A 14,435-nucleotide genomic window follows, 5' to 3' on the forward strand; every position below is an offset into this window, starting at 1 on the left:
GGAACATAGACAAAGAAGAGAGGAGGAGTATTGGCAAAGAGAGATAGAACAGAGGAGACAAGAAACCAGGGCTCATATAACAAAATCTTTTGGTTTATTTCACGCTCCTTTTATCATCAGTATGCAGCTGCTGCTTTGCCTTGTGTGCTATTTAAGCACTGACTCCGGCACTGATTCTAGAGAGGATGATAGCATATCCCCTTGTGATTTTCACAATGTAACTACAGTGTAATTTCTGGTTTACTGGAGAGTATGACTATTAGTCTCAACCTCCTGTTGATACATGGACCAGCTTAAAATTTAATCTTTACGACCATTTATTCCAGGGTGTCCAAGAATAAAGTGAAAACAAAAAGGAACTGAGGGGCAGGCAGTGCCTGATTTAACATTTGAGCATTAAACAGGGAATGACACAGAATTTAGATGCAAAAAGGAAAATGATTGGAGGGAAAACTGACACTTTTCAGCTGATGTTTGAGGTTCAGAGACAACAGTTCCATAGTGAGGGTGGCTGAGAAATTGAAACAGTCACTTCTTTCAATGTGGTCATGTTTATATCACTGAGATATCGTATGGCATTCAAGGCACTACATAAATGCATCGTGTTATTGATGATCGTTGAAGCCAAACTTTTATCTTTCTACTGTTTTTTCTTACAGTTTTCAGATTACCTTATTTGTATTGTCTGACTTCTGCTGCTGGAATAGAGAAAGCATTTATTTAATCCTTGTGATAGCATTGTTATGTCACGCTGTCAGAGAAAAACTGTTCTGCAGTGCTGCCCAAGCTCATTCTTTGTGTGACCCCATTTCGAGGACATGATGCCTGAGAGCTGGGAGAATTGGGAGTGCACTTGTGCAACTGTTATAACTTGGTCAAAGCTTTTGCAGTTGCTCTTGCTGTCTCAGAGCACAAGACCCTAGCATTTTAGCTCACAAGCCCACTTGGACCCTGATCCTCACTTGGGAAGTTTTGCTTAACATTCTGGAGCCACACCTGATTTCCTATCAAGGGAAGTCCACTATATTGCATGCACGTTGAACCTTATGTTGACCTTTTCACATCATTAATGAGCAAAACTCTGCATTAATCTTTCTCAGTTCAGATACCCACATAATAGGTTTTGTTTTGCTCCTCAAGTCAAAACCTTGGTATTCTGTCAACTTTCTTCCAGTTCATTACCAAATTTTATTTGTGGGCAGTGAGGGGAGGAAGAGAGGTGGCGCAGTCAAATGATCTTTTATTCAAGGTAAGGAAACTGTGTACAGGACTTATGAAAAATTCTGGGAGCATTTAAACGATGCGGAGGTTCTTTTTCAAAAGAGAAAGAAACAAAAGCAGTATCAAAGGTTAAGATAAAAGCAGAACAATTAAAGTTTCTGTCCAAAGCAGAGGATTTGGATGTTGCCAAGGGAACAGATTTGGTTTGATTTTTTACAAGGGAAGCTACAAGCAAAGTTTATTGAAAAAGCATGTGTAACATGAATCGCTTTTAAGATGGTAAGAGAGAGAAAGCATTTTCTTACCCATTCAATTGAGTGAGAAGAATTTCAAAAATCTCAAGTTTTGATGTTATGCAACAGAAGAAATCAAATCTTGTATCTGTGTTGGAGCATTAAGAAAACGGACAATGCAATCTAAATGAAAGAGATAGAATTCTTGGGAGCAATAATGTAGGTAAATTGAATTATGTGAAACATGAATGATGCTAAAAGCAACCAGAATGATATTGTTTAACTAAAAATAAAAGTGACAGTGAACAGATGCAAAACTTTACCTCTCTGCTCTTTGTGAAATGTAACTAAATCAAAAATGTGTAGGATGAGGATACAGTGAAATGAAACAATGTGCATTGGAATAGTCTTTGAATTATAACTCAAATTTCATGAACATGCTTGTTTGGTGTCATCTTGTCACAAAATTGAGAAGTGAGCCCTTCTGTCTATTTATAGTGTTGTGTAGATGGATACATCATTGCATGTTGTAACTTTTATAGTTTACTTTTGGGCAATCATATCCAAGAAAAGCTCAATTGTGGTGAAGTTTGTTCTCACAGCGTAATTCAAGTGCTTGATACATCTAGATATAGCATACATTCCCAGTCTAATCTCCTGCCCAATCCTATCTGCTTAGGATATAGTAAGACTTGGAAAGTAGAATTAATAGACCTAAGTTATAATGTTAGTAGGTAAAGTTCATCAATATTTGCAACAGTTAACATTTAAGATCTTACTCAGTGCCCAGTTTACCTTTTTTTTTAATCAGTCTACAAGCAGAAGTGACACAAACAAACAAAAATATAAGTTGCAGAGAAAAGATCTATTTGTCCAACAAAGCACAGCATACTTTACCATGGAGGACATCTGAGCTTTTGGTAAGGGAATGAATTCGATCACCTGTGAAAATGACATCAATTTTTCCACATTGTTTCTGCTAGCTGCCTTCCTTTGACCATTCCCACAAAGGTCAGTCTTACCAGCTGTGAAACTTCATGATCTGTTTGCAGGCCTTAGGTACAAGTTGTTAATGCTCGATGACAACTTGGACAAGAGTATTTATCAAGGCTCTTTCAAATGAGGTACTAAATGTAACAGAGCCCTCTCCTTTGGAGGAACAAGAGATACAATTATTCTTTGAATCATCCTATTGCACGACAATATTTGCCCTAATCTGGCAGTTAAAGGACATAAATCTGCTTAAATGGCTTGTTATATTTCTTAATATTTATATGCTCATTATCTTTGGGTCTGTTCTGATGAATAGGAAACAGGTAATCGGATGATAAACTAACCTGCTGAATCTCCAGTTGTAAATGACCAGTTTGCTTGATTCACTCCTGTCCCGGCTGAGCATGCTATGATGTGTTTTCCTGCTCCATTCACAACATGATTTCACTTGTTTCTGGGATGTGTCTGACACTTTACCAATTTCCACAATTCCTGCTTCTCACTCTTTAAGTTGTCCTGCTGTCCCATTTACAGAGCTGCGTATCTATCTTCAGCCAAGAAAACCAGAAGCATCTGCCCAGTGTCAGGCCAAGGATTGTTACACCTCCAATTCTGATTCCTTTTCAACTATGAAGCATGCTGTTGTTGTCAGATGCTCTCTTGTTCAGCATAGTCTGGACAGACTGTGAGAGTGACCATATGTTTCGTTAATGCAACCTTCTAGTTGAGATCTGTTTCAGTAATCAGCTGTCATTAGAGCATGTACTGCCACAGTTCTTCAGATCCATACTGTAAACTACACCTATGATAAATCCATGGAGTGCAACTGTTTCTAACCACATGTTGTAAACGTTAATTATTATGTATGGTGATCTTTTTAATTTAGTTCCTTTTTGCACAGGGCTGAGATCTTTTCAGACTAAAATTTCAAATTGATTGACTGACCCAGTTAATACTTCCCAATCCTTTTCCCTTTGTGACCCCATTCCAGGGTTGGGAGGATAGCTCTACAGCGGTCAGAGGGCCACAGCTGCTATTTCTGGCTCAGACTTGCAACAGCAAAAATTCTACTCACATCCCCACTTGGGGAGATCGTACCTCTTTGGTTCAGACGCGTTTCTGGGCTTTTCAATTTCAGTCCTTCCTTTCACAGATGCTGAGTGTGATGAAATGCAGGTCCTTTTCAATTCAGTGACACCACTCATTTCAGTTTCTTTGGTTTTTGGTCCCGCTTTGGCTGCAAGATCAGAATTCAAGGCCACTGTGCAACTCTGTACAAATGGATGGCTTTTGAATGAGTTAAAAGCTCATTCTAGTATTTGAATTCTATCATGGGTGTCAGTATCTTGATGTCTTGTCAGAAAAGGGGTCCCAGAGGCATCAAGTTTACCACAATTGGGGTCAGGGTCTTATTTGGCCACCTCTGGTCTTTACTGCCAATTAAGGGTAGCAGGCAGGCTCTTGATTCTGCTCCAACCCGAAGATACTGACACCCCAACAGATGGAGAGCTGAGCTCTGTAGAGGTAGACAGGAAACTGAGTGAGTGGGGCCAGGCAAAGAAAGGGAAATCACAGATCAGGGTGTGGGAGGGAGAGTGCCTCTGGAGGAGTGTTGGAGTTCCCAGGACTGATTTTCCGGCCCATAATTCTGCTCTTTGTGTCATCAAACCTGCCGTCCTGAGTTGCTGTCCCCGTTTAACTGGTCACTTTGGTAAAGTGTGAATGGCACTTTAAAATGATCCATAACTGGGCCTTGATTATGGCAATTGGCTCCTTGGAGTGGGCAGCCCTTCTGTTTACATTCCCAATGTTGACCTAAAGAAATTGCATGGGATAACAGATCACCACCCCTCCCCACTCCCATCCCTCACCAGTCACATGGATGTCAGTAAAGTCCTGATCTAAGAGTCTAAACTGGTTAAAGGAACAAAGAGATCCACGGATGTACATTTGTAAATCATTAAAAGCAGAAACAGAAGTTAACGGGGATATAAAGAAAAATGTAAACAAAGCGCTGCCATCTATTTCTAGGGGAATAGAATTGAAAAGATGAAAAGGTAGCAAACCTGTATTGTACTTTGTTTGAATCATGCTTGAACTACTGCGTACACTTCTGACCTCCTTATAACAAAAACAAATAGACATTGAATAGGGGAGATTGTGACATATTCATAATATCACTGAAGTAATCCAAAGGCCAGGCTAATATTAGAACACAGAGCAGACAACAGTACAGCAAAGGAACAGTTCCTTTGACCCACCATATCTGTGCCAACCATGATGCCATTCTAAACTAAACCCATCTGCCTGCACATGGTTCATATTCCTCTAAATCTCTGCCTGTTCATGTGTCTGTCTCATGGCTCTTAAACATTGCTATTAGATCTCCTTCTACCACCTCCACTGGCAGAGTGTTCCAGACACCTAACATCTTCTGTGCAAAATACTTTCCTCACATATCTCCTTTAACCTTCTCCCTTTCACTTCACTATGTTCCTTGATATTTAACATTTACACCCTGGGAAAAACACTCCATCTATCCACCCTATCCATGCCTCTCATAATTTCACATACTTCTATCAGGTCACCGCTAAGCCTCTGATGCTCTAGTGAAAACAGCCTAAGTTTGTCCAACCTCTACAATCACCTCTACACTAAACTCTACGCATCATCCTGGTAAACCACTTTTGCACCCTCACCATGTCCTCCACATCCTTCCTGGAGTGTGGAGACCAGAACTGCACGCAATCTCCAAATGAAGCCTAACTAAAGTCGTGTACCAGGTTATAGTCCAACAGGTTTATTTGAAGTTACAAGCTTTTGCAGTGCTGCCCCTTCATCAGGTGAAGAACTCCATCTGACGAAGGAGCAGCACTGTTAAAGCATGTGATTTCAAATAAAACTGTTGGACTATAATCAACGATCAGGATTCTTGATGAAGGGCTTTTGCCTAAAACTTGCCTTCTCCTCGGATGCTGCCTGACCTGCTGTGCTTTTTCAGCACCACACTCTTGTCTCTAATCTGCAGCATCTTCAGTCCTCACTTTTGCCTGTTGGACTATAACCTGGTGTGATGTGTTTTCTGACTTTATCCACCCCAGTCCAACACCAGTGCCTCCACATTAAAATCTTACCCAGCTGCAACACAATTTATCAACTTTTATTCTCAATGCCCTGACCAATGAAGGCAAGTATGCCCTTCACTTTCTTTACCACCTTATTCACTTATATTGCCACTTTCAGGGAACTATGAGCTGTTGATCCCAATTCTCCGAAGGGTCCTGCCATTTACTGTATACTCTTGTATTTGACCTTCCAAATGTACCACCTCACACCTGGCTGGATTAAACTCCATCTGTCATTTCACACTCCAACTTTCCGACTATCCTGTTGTATCCTTTGACAACCTTCCTCATGGTGCACAGCTCCGCCAAATTTTGTATCTCTGCAATCTTACTAATCAGGCCTATATTTTCATCCAAATCATTCATATATATTACAGACAACAGAGATCCAACCACTGATCCTTGCAGAACACCACTGGTCACAGGATTCCAGTCAAAAAAGCACCTCCACAACTATGCTTTGACCAAGCTAATTTTGTATCCAACTTATCAACTCATCATGGACCTCAGTGGCTTGATCTTCTGGACCAGCCTACCATGAGGGACCTTGCCAAATGCTTTGGTAAAGTCCATGTAGACAACATCCACTGCCCTTCCCTCATCAATCATCTTTGCCACTTCCTCAAAAGACTCAATCCAACTTTTTTCTTAATTCACACACAGGATGAGGATGTTGCTGGCTAGGGCAGCAGTTATTGCCCAGAGGGCAATTAAGCATCAACTAGATTGCTGTGGATCTGGAGTCACAAGTAAGCCAGACCAGGTAAAATGACAGATTTCCTTCTCTGAAGGAAATTAGTGAACCAGATGGCTTTTTTCTGACAATTGCCAATAGCTTCATGGTCATCATTAAAACCTTAACTTCAAATTCTTTATTGAATTCAAATTCCACAATTTGCTTTGGTGGGATTTGAACCTGGGTCCCCAGAATATTAGCTGAGTTTCTGGATTAATAATCTATCGATAAAACCACTAGGCCATTGCGTCTCCAATTTGTGAGTTCAGACATCACCCGCAAAAAGCCATATTGTCTATCCTTCATAAGTCTATTCCTTTCCAAACGTCAATTATTCTTGCCCCTAAGAACTTTCTCCAATAATTTCCATACCACTGATGAAAAGCTCAACCAGCCTATAATTTCTTTGATTATCCTTTTTGCCCTTGTTAAACAAAGGAACAACGTTGATTATTCTCCAGTCTTCTGGGACGTCGCCATTAGATAAAGAGGATACAAAGGTCTCTGTCAAGGCTGAGCAATCTCCTGCCTTGCCTCCTTCAGTAATCTGGGATAGATCACATTGGGCCCTGGAAACTTAGATGGAAATGTGTTGCTGGAAAAGCGCAGCAGGTCAGGCAGCATCTAGGGAACAGGAGAATCGACGTTTCGGGCATTAGCCCAACTTAATGTTTTTCAAGGCACCCGACACTTGCTCCTTCTTAATATTGACATGCCCTAAAATATCAACATACCCCTCCCTAAGCTTACCATCTTCCATGGCCTTCTCCTTGGTGAATATGTGAAGTACTCATTAAGGAGCTCACCAACTTTCTCTGCCTCCATGCATGAATTCTGGGCACATCGTTTCAAATATTTAGTTAATGGTAAGGTTCTGGGGAGTGTTGCCGAGCAAAGAGATCTTAGATTGCAGGTTCATAGGTCCTTGAAACTGGAGTCGCAGGTAGGCAGGTAATGAAGAAGGTAATTTGTATGCTTGCCTTTATTGGTCAGTGCATTCAGTATAAGAACTGGGAGGTCATGTTGCAGCTGTACAGGACATTGATTCAGACACTTTTGGAATACTGCATTCAGTTCTGGTCTCCCTCCTACAGGAAGGATGCTGGGAAAGTTGAAAGGGCTCAGAAAAAATTTGCAAGCATGTTGCCATGGTTGGAGGGTTTCAGCTATAAGTAGAGGCTGAATAGGCTAGGGTTGTTTTCCCTGAAGCATCAGAGGCTGAGGGATGACCATATAAAAGTTCACAAAATCATGAACAGCATGGACAGTGAAGTTCAAAACAAGAGGGCATAGGTTTAAAGTGAGAGGGGAAAGATTTAAAAGGGAGCTAAGCTGCAACTTTTCCATGCAGAGGGTGATGCATATATGAAATGAGCTGCCAGAGGAAGTAGTGCAGGCTGTTACAATTGCAACATTTAAAAGGCATCTAGATGGGTACATGAATAGGAAGGGCTTAGAGAGATATAGACCAAATGTTGGCAAATGGGAATAATTTAGGATATCTGGTTAGCGTGGATGAGTGGGACTGAAGGGACTATTTCTGTATTGTACACCTCTATGACCGTAAATACCAGCATAGCAGCTGATGGAATTTAAATTCAATTACTAAATCTGGAATTGCAAATTCTTCTTCATGATAATGGCCATGACAACTCTCATCAATCATTGTAAAAACCAATCTGGTTCAATTTAGGGAAGGAAATCTGCCATTCTTGCCCGGTCTGGCCTACGTGTGTCTCTAAATATACAACTGTACAGTTAGCAGCATTGTGAAATAAAACTCAAATTGAATGCACAAATCCCATGAAGGAATAAAGGAAAGAAGGTGCAAACCAAGTTTACAAGAACAATACCAGACCTGAAAACTTCAGAAGCACAACAAAAGTTCGGCATTTAACTGAAAGATTATGCAGGTTTCTGTAGGGTTAATGTAGTGCAGTCTTTCCACTTGTGGAAACTAATAACTGGTAAACCTACTTTAAAATGTTTAGGAGAATTTACTTGACCCTAAGAGGACTCGATGGGCTGAATGGCCTAATTTCTGCTCCTATGTCTTATAGACTTATAGTTAGAATGTGGAACACACTACTGCAATAGATGAACAATTACAAAAAGAGAAAAGGAATATAATAATAATCAGATTGGATTCAATGAAGTAAGGTGGGAAAAGGCCTATATGAAACACACACACTGGCACCAACTAATTGGGATGTTTCTGTGCCATGTATTCTATGTAATTCTGTGGTGTCAAGTAACAAAATCACACTGTTTACTCCAAAGATTGGTGGAGTTACGGATAGAGTGATGTCTCTGATCGTGTTTTCCGGGTCCTGGAGGGGGAGGGGGAGCAACCCGAAGTCGTGGTCCACATTGGCACCAACGACATAGGTAGGAGGAGTGCTGAGGATGTTAGACAGGCTTTCAGGGAGCTAGGTTGGAAGCTTGGAGTTAGAACAAACAGAGTTGTTGTCTCTGGTTTGTTACCCGTGCCACGTGATAGAGATTCGAGGAATAGGGAGAGAGAACAATTAAATGCGTGGCTTCAGGGATGGTGCAGGAGGGAGGGGTTCCAGTTTTTGGATAACTGGGGTTCTTTCTGGGGACGGTGGGACCTCTATAAACAGGATGGTCTACACCTGAACCTGAGGGGAACCAGTATCCTTGGGGGGAGGTTTGCTAGTGCTCTTGGGGGCGGTTTAAACTAACTCGGCAGGGGCATGGGAACCCAGATTGTAGCTTCAGGGTGCAGGGCCTGGAGTGTAGGGAGGTGAGGAACATGGCATCAATTTCCAAGGAGGGTGCCTGTAAACAGGGAAGTGGCTTGAAGTGTGTATACTTCAATGCAAGAAGTATACGAAATAAGGTAGGTGAACTTGCAGCGTTGGTTGGTACCTGGGACTTCGATGTTGTGGCTATTACGGAGACATGGCTAGAACAGGGACAGGATTGGCTGTTGCAGGTTCCGGGATTTAAATGTTTTAGTAGGGTCAGAGGTGGGGGTAAAAGAGGGGGAGGTGTGGCATTGCTTGTCAAAGATAGTATTACAGCGGTGGAAAGGACGATGGATGAGGACTTGCCATCTGAGGTAGTTTGGGCTGAGGTTAGGAATAGGAAAGGTGAGGTCACCCTGTTAGGAGTCTTTTACAGGCCTCCTAATAGTCCTAGAATCATTGAAGAAAGGATTGGGAAGGTGATTCAGGAGATGAGTGACAGTAATAGGGTGGTTGTTATGGGGGACTTTAACTTTCCTGATATTGATTGGGAAAGCTATAGCTCAAGTTCGTTAGATGGGTCAGTGTTTGTTCAATGTGTGCAGGAGAGTTTCCTGACACAATATGTAGACAGGCCAACAAGAGGTGAGGCCATACTGGATTTGGTTCTGGGTAACGAACCAGGCCAGGTGTTAGAATTAGAGGTAGGTGAGCACTTTGGGGATAGTGACCATAATTCGGTGATTTTTACACTCGTGATGGAGAGGGATAAGTGTGTACTACAGGGCAAGAATTATAGCTGGGGTAAGGGAAATTATGATGCGGTGAGGCATGACTTAGGATGTGTGGCTTGGAAAAGTAGACTCCAAGGCAAGAGTGTAAATGATATGTGGAACTTGTTCAAGGGGCAACTATTGAGTGTCCTTGATAATTATGTACCTGTCAGGCAGGAAGGAAAGGGTCGTGCGAGGGAGCCGTGGTTTAATAAGGAATTGGAATCCCTTGTTAAATGGAAGAGGGCAGCCTATCTCAAGATGAGACGTGAAGGTTCAATTGGGGCGATTGAGAGTTATAGGGTAGCCAGGAAGGACCTGAAGAGAGAGCTAAAAGCAGCAAGGAGGGGACATGAAAGGTCCTTAGTAGATAGGATTAGGGAAAACCCTAAGGCTTTCTATAGGTATGTTAGGAATAAAAGAATGACTAGGGTAGGAATAGGTCCAGTCAAGGATAGTAGGGGGAAGTTGCGTGTGGAGGCGGAAGAGATTGGGGAGACACTGAATGAATACTTTTCTTCAGTATTCACTCAGGAACAGGGCATTGTTGTCGATGAGAATACTGAGGCACAAATAAGTAGAATGGATGGCTTTGAGGTATGTAGAGAAGAGGTGTTGGAAATCCTGGAAAAGGTGAAAATAGATAAGTCCCCTGGGCCTGATGGCATTTATCCTAGGATTCTCTGGGAAGCAAGGGAGGAGATTGCAGAGCCATTGGCCTTGATTTTTATGTCCTCTTTGTCTACAGGAGTAGTCCCAGAAGACTGGAGGATAGCAAATGTGGTTCCCTTGTTCAAAAAGGGGAGTAGGGATAGCCCTAGTAACTATAGGCCGGTGAGTCTCACTTCTGTTGTGGGCAAAGTCTTAGAGAGAATTGTAAGGGATAGGATTTATGCACATCTAGATAGGAATAATGTGATCAAGGATAGTCAGCATGGTTTTGTGAAGGGCAAGTCGTGCCTCACAAACCTTATTGAATTCTTTGAAAAGGTGACGAAGGAGGTTGATGAGGGGAAAGCGGTAGATGTGGTATATATGGATTTTAGTAAGGCGTTTGATAAGGTTCCCCATGGTAGGCTACTGCAGAAAATACGGAGATATGGCATTGAGGGTGAGTTGGAGGTTTGGATTAGGAATTGGCTGGATGGAAGAAGACAGAGGGTAGTAGTTGATGGCAAAGTTTCTTCATGGAGTGCCGTCACTAGCGGTGTTCCGCAAGGATCTGTTTTGGGACCATTGCTGTTTGTCATTTTTATAAATGACCTGGAAGAGGGGTTAGAAGGTTGGGTGAGCAAGTTTGCGGATGATATGAAAGTCGGAGGAGTTGTTGACAGTGAGGAAGCATGTGGCAGGTTACAGCAGGATATAGAGAAGCTGCAGAGCTGGGCAGAAAGGTGGCAGATGGAATTCAATGTAGCTAAGTGCGAGGTGATTCACTTTGGGAAGAATAACAAAAAGATGGGGTACTGGGCTAATGGTCGGATACTTGGTAGTGTGGATGAGCAGAGGGATCTTGGTGTCCATGTACACAGATCTCTGAAAGTTGCCACCCAGGTAAATAGTGCGGTGAGGAAGGCATATGGCGTACTGGCTTTTATTGGTAGAGGAATTGAGTTCCGGAGTCCTGAGGTCATGATGCAGTTGTATAAGACTCTGGTACGGCCGCATCTGGAATATTGTGTGCAGTTTTGGTCGCCATACTATAGGAAGGATGTGGAGGCATTGGAACGGGTGCAGAGGAGGTTTACCAGGATGTTGCCTGGTATGGAAGGAAAATCGTATGAGGAAAGACTGAGGCACTTGGGGCTGTTTTCACTAGAGAAAAGAAGGTTTAGGGGTGACTTGATTGAGGTGTACAAGATGATTAGGGGGTTAGATAGGGTCGACAGTATGAACCTTTTCCCGCGTATTGAGTCGGGTATTACAAGGGGGCATAGCTTTAAATTAAGGGGGGGTAGATATAGGACTGATGTTAGGGGTAGGTTCTTCACTCAGTGAGTCGTTAGTTCATGGAATGCCCTGCCAGTAACAGTGGTGGACTCTCCCTCTTTATGGGCATTTAAGAGGGCATTGGATAGGTATATGGAGGATAGTGGGTTAGTGTAGTTTAGGTGGGCTTGGATCGGCGCAACATCGAGGGCCCAAGGGCCTGTACTGCGCTGTATTCTTCTATGTTCTATGTTCTATGATTGTCAGAGGGTACAACAGGATCAGTTGGAAACATAGGCAGAAAAATGACTGGTGGAGTTTAATCTGGATGAATGAGATGTGATGCATTTTGGAAGGTGAAGTACAGGTGGAAATTATACAAGGAATGGCAGAACCCTTTGGAGTGTTGATATGCAGAGACATCTGGGTGTGAAACTCCACAGATCAGTGAAGATGGCAGCGCAGGTAGATAAGGTAGTAAAAAAGCTTGCCTTCATTGGAAGGGGCACTGAGAACAAAGATAGACAAATTATGTTGCCGCTTTATGGAACTTTAGTTGGGCCAGACTTGAAATATTGCATATGTTCTGGTCACCACACTACCAGAAGGATGTGGATGCTTTGGAGAGGATACAAAAAGGTTTACTAGGCTATTGCCAGAATGGAGGATTTGAGCTATGAAGATAGCTCAAATAGACTGGATTTGGATAGACTGGATTTGGTTTCATTGGAATGCAGCAGGTTGAGGGACACCCTGATAGAAGTGTATAAGATTGTGAATGGCTTGGATAGAGTGGAAGGTATGAGGCTTTTTCCCAGGGTGGAGAGGTCAATTACTAGGGGACACAAGGTACAAGGTGTGAGGGGGGATGTTTAAAAGAGATATGCGAGGAAAGTATTTCAGAATAAGGGTGGTGTGTGCCTGAAACATGTTGCCAGAAGAGGTGGTGGAAGCAGTCACAATAGCAACATTCAAAAAGCATGTGGACGAATACATGAATAGGAAGGGAACAAAGGGATATGGATCCTGTAAGCGAAGACTGTTTTGGTAAGGAAGGGTAAAATGCAAAATGGAGTGGGGCAAATTTGGAGTGCCGAAGGGCCTGTTCCTATGCTGCATTTTTCTTTGTTCTTTGATCCATTTTCAGTGCCAATCTAAGTGAATATCTACTTTCCGTGCAGGTGTCAGAATGAACTATCCTTAAATACAATGGACATTTGATTCCAAATTGACCTTTTCATCTTCCCCAACAATGTACTCCCAGTGCCCAACACTGAACACCTCCCAACATCAGCACCAATTTGAATTTCTTTGTTCTTTCACCAACCATCATTATAACTTGTGAAAGGTGTCATTTGATGCTCCCTGCCCACCAAATCATAGCAATTAATGCTGTCGACTGTGAGGCATATTGATCTTGCATAAACTCATTACAGATGATACAAAAAGATATTTTAGCTTCATTATTCAAGTTATAAATTAGGCTAAAATTCCACAGGAATGGAAGTCCAAAGCCATATTGCACATCCCAGTCTACAGTCATTCATTAGCTGCACACCCAAAACCATTAATTTCAACTTAATGAATTTCCGATGGAGAAGCTAAGCTTAAATAAAGTACTAATCAGCAATAGGGCAACTACACTGCAGCTTCAATTCTTCATGCCTTGTTTCCTGGTAGTGAAGTGGAATCAGTGAATCGCCCTTATAGAGCATTCCATTTACACATATTTCCAGATTAATTACTGCCACTTGGTCACAGACTTTGTCAATGCTAAAAGATGCAAATTTAGGTTTGAATACCATGCTATGGATGCACACAGTGTTTGCATGCACATAAAGCATAGTCAAGAAACCTAAAGAGCAAAGGGGACTTTAGAGGAGAGTATAAATAGACAAATAATTGCTGCAGATTAATTGAAGGCCACATTAAATAAAATTGTTTTCTGATCTTCCAGCAACTACTATGACCTTGGAAAAGGCAATAACTTACTCAGATAAGTTGTGCTGTATCCTTCTTTGGCAAAATTATGTGCGTTTTTACACAGCATGGTGCTTCAATCTGATAGTAATGAATTCTCAGTTTCAATAAATCAATAAAATCTGCATATTAAAAAAACATTGAATTAATTGCAAGTATTGATCTACGTTAACACATAACCAATTTTCACCTGCAGCCTGATGTTCTTTCGGTCAGTTTACTGAATGTTCAGAATAACAAGCTCACAATTTGCCAAAACACTGAAAATTCTAACTCTTGACAGAGCATGCCAATAGGCTGCGTAATGCAACTGCCGACCCCGGAGGGTTAAAGCATTAAGCTGCTGCAGTTATAATTAATGAGGGCACTTGTGCCCATTAATGATGGAGTGCAGTGCCCACTCACCCAGTGCAATGGGTGACTGTGTCTCTTGGTCTTTGTTGTGTTGTATCATGCCAGCTGAGGCAGAAGGTGCACCACTTCTCTATCTGTATTCAAAATAATGGGAAGGAGCATGATCCAGATATGCCTCATGAATTGGGGAGGGTGATATGATATTGCAACATTCTAACTCTGTCCTTAATGCAAAAAGAAACTTGTTTCTATTTATGGACATGGATAAAATACTAGAATTTCAGCTAAGCAATAATGAACAGAAAAGAAAAAAAGCATCAATTTCTTGAATTGTGAAGTATATTTCTTACATCTATATCTGCACTATGTCACATAAGTCA

At 41.9% G+C, this 14,435-nt stretch overlaps 1 long non-coding RNA gene across 1 annotated transcript in view; it reads right to left on the reverse strand.

Annotated features, from left to right (window-relative positions):
* LOC148149670 (uncharacterized) overlaps positions 1-13,764 on the reverse strand; it is a 44,017-nt gene extending 30,253 nt beyond the window's left edge. The window contains exon 1 of the long non-coding RNA XR_015757553.1: positions 13,714-13,764. This is a non-coding gene — a long non-coding RNA (uncharacterized LOC148149670). The remainder of the gene's footprint in view (positions 1-13,713) is intronic.
* Between the last annotated feature and the right edge of the window lie 671 nt (positions 13,765-14,435).

The sequence above is a fragment of the Chiloscyllium plagiosum genome, unplaced genomic scaffold (assembly GCF_037043375.1).
Source record: "Chiloscyllium plagiosum isolate Xiang-an unplaced genomic scaffold, Cpla_swu_hap1 HiC_scaffold_7, whole genome shotgun sequence".
In the NCBI taxonomy this organism is placed as follows: Eukaryota; Metazoa; Chordata; class Chondrichthyes; order Orectolobiformes; family Hemiscylliidae; genus Chiloscyllium; species Chiloscyllium plagiosum.